General features: G+C 37.9%; 1 non-coding gene across 1 annotated transcript; it reads right to left on the minus strand.

The window, feature by feature from the left end:
- Window positions 1-2326: 2326 nt before the first annotated feature.
- Window positions 2327-2452, minus strand: LOC114007311 (small nucleolar RNA SNORA3/SNORA45 family). The gene has a single exon (XR_003548933.1). It is a non-coding gene; the product is annotated as a small nucleolar RNA SNORA3/SNORA45 family (small nucleolar RNA).
- Window positions 2453-3677: the final 1225 nt, after the last annotated feature.

The raw sequence follows: 3677 nt of genomic DNA on the forward strand, positions 1-3677 counted from the left end.
ATCCCCACCAATAATGTAGGAGTGTTCCCCTTTTGCCGCATCCCCTTCAGCACTTATCATTTTTGTTTATTTTATCTTTGCCATTCTGATTGGGGTTAGGTAGTATCTCATTTTGGTTTTAATTTTCATCTCCCTTACAATGAGGGATAAGGGAACATTTTTTCATACGCTTTTTGGCTGTTCATATGTCTTCCTTAGAGAGTTGTTTATTCAGATCATTGTCCCATATTTTAATTGAGTTAAAATTATTTCCTTCCAGGGTAGTTGCTTGAGTTCCCTGTGTATTAGGGTTATCAGTCCCTTATCTGAGGCACAGTTAACAAAAATTCTCTCCCATTCCAAGGTTTGTTGACTCATACTAATTATAGTGTCCTTTTCTGTGCAGAAATATCTAAATCTTTATTTAAAAAATTGGGTCATTGATAAAGTCATGATGGGGACCAACAGTTGGTGTAATGGCTATGTCACTGGACTCCCGTGTAATTGACCATGGTTCAAGTCCTGAACCTTGTGGCTTAAACTCACACTGGGCACATGTGTGTGCATGCCATAGAGCTTGAGAGGAGAATGGAGGAGAAAGGACTTTGGCCATGTCTTAAATATTTTTTTTCTTTTTAAACTTTATTTATTTATTTATTTTTAATTTGACCAGAGAAGGAAAGAGCAAGAGAGAGTGAGAGAGAGGGAGAAAATGAGAAAACAAGCCACCAGGTCCAGGGATCAAACTGTGGTTGGCCATGTGGGGATCCAGCACCCCTATCCACTACACAACCTGCAGGCATCATCCTCAAATCACTTTTTAATACCAAAAATTAATGAAACTTCCATTGGCCCTGAATCAACCTGAGGTGGTGCAAGCAGGAGAGCATCACTGTGTGGTAGCTATATGGGAGGCTCACTTTCAGTTCTGGCCCCAAAGTTAATAGGCAGGGCACAGTGCTGGGCACCTGTGGTCCAAGTTCACTGGGAAGCTAGGCCAGAGAAACCATGACATAGAGAGACTCTGCGAAAAACACTCATATTTGTCTCTACCTTCCACATTTCAAAATGCTTTACATATGGTACCATATTTTATAAACACTAATAATTTATTAGCTATATATGATGAAGTATCTTTGCCTTGTCTATTGCCTTACAATGAACAGAATAGTTTCACACTGGTATATGTATCAGCCCATTTCTTTTATGATTTCTCTTCAATGTCTAGGAATTTGTTTTACTGCAAGGGCATAAAATTATTTCCCTATATATCCTTTTGAATAGTTAACATTTTTATTTTCACATTTAGTTATCTAATACCTTTATAGTTTACTTTTCATAACCTTATGATTTATTTGCTATTATTCTAAAATAGAAACTAGTTGTCCTAGCACCTTTTATGTTTGGCAATTTTCACTGAATTCTAAAGTTCTGTCTCTCTCTTATATATCTATTATACCCCACATTTCAGTTGTCTATCATTATGTCAACATAACTTATTGAAATTAGTAAACTACATAATATATCCTGGTATCTGATATAATTTATCCATTCATCTCGTTCTTTTTACATTGTCTTTGTTCTGCTCATTCAAATTATTCCTGATAGGTTCCTTAAAAGACTCTATTAAGATTTTTGAAATTACATTGACTGCAGAGATTGTGTTTCAAAAAAACTGTCATGTTTATCAGACTAAGCCTTCTATATATAAATATGGTTTATAATTTCACTTATCGCTCTTTTTCATGCCTCTGGATAAAGTTTTGATAATGTTTTTTTTTTAATTGCACATCTTTAATAGATTAAAACTTCAGTGTTTTGTGGCAATGTGAATAATAATCTTTTTCTAAACTACTGTTTTTTTTTGTGTGTGTGTCTGTGCCGAGTTACTCTTTTTTTTCTTTCACATTATTTATTATTTGTTTTTTGTATATACTTTCAATCATATTGTTTGGCTTACAATGAGACCATTTCGATATGTGCACATTTCTCCCCAGACCCGTTAATCAAAATATCTTTAACAGATAACACCACACCTCCACGTCCGGTCAATGCTACTTCTTTTAAAAGTAGTTGTTAACATTTACTGAACTTTCTTCCATGTGATTTCAAGCAATAACAACAAGCCCTTTACACACACAATTAATCTTAGCCCTTCTGCAGAAGAATGTGGTCTCTGTGATGACAACCTACCATGAAAACTTTCTGTATCTCAGACTTTGTACTAGCCATAGAAGAACAGCCTTAGTGGAAGAAAGGGTTTACAGTGAACCATGGCAATTACAAACTCCTTGATGGATAAAAAGAAAGATCCCTGCCAACTCACACCTTCTATATCCCAGGTTGTCCATACTTCTTATCTGGTCATTGAGGAGGCCACTGATTGTCCCTGCCAGTGGATCCAAACCACCAGGTTCTTTCCAAGGACTAAAGCACACCAGGACATCAACTGTGTCTACACTCTAGTCTTGACTCTGACCTAGTTTTTGAATGTGGATGCTGTTATATAGTAGTACAAAATTATTTTTGTCTTATCCTTGCTTTTTCTTTCCTTGTATTCACTTTCCAGATTCAAATTTTTAATCACTTTGCTGTTATTTTTGCAGATGATAGTTCTCCTCCTGTTTTGGTGTAGTCTGTCTTTTTCCTCATAAGTATTCCTAAAGAATATTTTTATCTAAGAATCTTTCACTTTTACCTATTGTTAATATTGTTAATTAAAATCTTGTTAGGGGACCAGCAGTTAACGTAATGGCTATGTCGCTGCACTCCCATGTAGTCACCCGCTATTGGAGTCCCAGACTTGGTGGCTTAAAACTCATGCCAGGCATATGTGCGTGCATGTCCTATAGCGAAAACCTCTCCAAAAAAAAAAAAAATCTTGTTAGACTTAATGTTAGACTTAAGTACATGACCTGACTATAGCTTGCAACCTGAATGCATCTACATTTTTGCATTTTATGATCTTCCTTCTCAGTTCACATGGCTTTTGGGAACTCAGTTTCTTGCAGGCTGCTAGAAGACAGATTGGCTGGTAGATGATGCTTTGTTTTATTTATTTTTTTTTTTAATTTTTTTTTGGAGAGGTTTTTGCTACATGGCGCATGCGCTCACCAGAAAGACAGAGAGAAACAGAGAGACAGAAAGCTAGAAATCACCCCCCCAGGGGGGATGGCCACGCCACAATCCCTTCTCCTCCATTCTCCTCAGAATCTTGGGCACACACGCACACACGTCCGGCGTGAGTTTAAGCCACCAGGTCCCGGACTCCAACAATGGGTGACTACATGGGACTACAACGACATAGCCATTACGCTAACTGCTGGTCCCAGTGCTTTGTTTTCTTGACCTTCTCCCAAAGGAAACTCCCCAAAAGGCAATTTGTTGAATCAAAACCAGCAAGGGAAAGGGTCTCTTTACAAGTTTGAAAGTTTAAAATTTTACACTGATACTTAATCAAGGTAGTTGTAATTTAGGGACCAGTAGGTCGTATAGTGGTTAAGGCGCTCAACTCCCACATGGCAGACTACAGGTCAAGTCCCAGACCTGGTGGCTTTAACCTTACACCAGGCACGTGTGCCTATGTGCCCAAGATCTATGGAGGAGAATGGAGGAGAAAAGATTATAGTGTGATCATCCCCACTGGCTGGGAAGTGATTTAGAGCTTTCCCTCCCTCTGGTTCTGTGTCTCTCTCTCT

The sequence above is a fragment of the Tupaia chinensis genome, unplaced genomic scaffold (assembly GCF_000334495.1).
Source record: "Tupaia chinensis unplaced genomic scaffold, TupChi_1.0 Scaffold000148_1, whole genome shotgun sequence".
NCBI classification, from domain to species: Eukaryota; Metazoa; Chordata; class Mammalia; order Scandentia; family Tupaiidae; genus Tupaia; species Tupaia belangeri.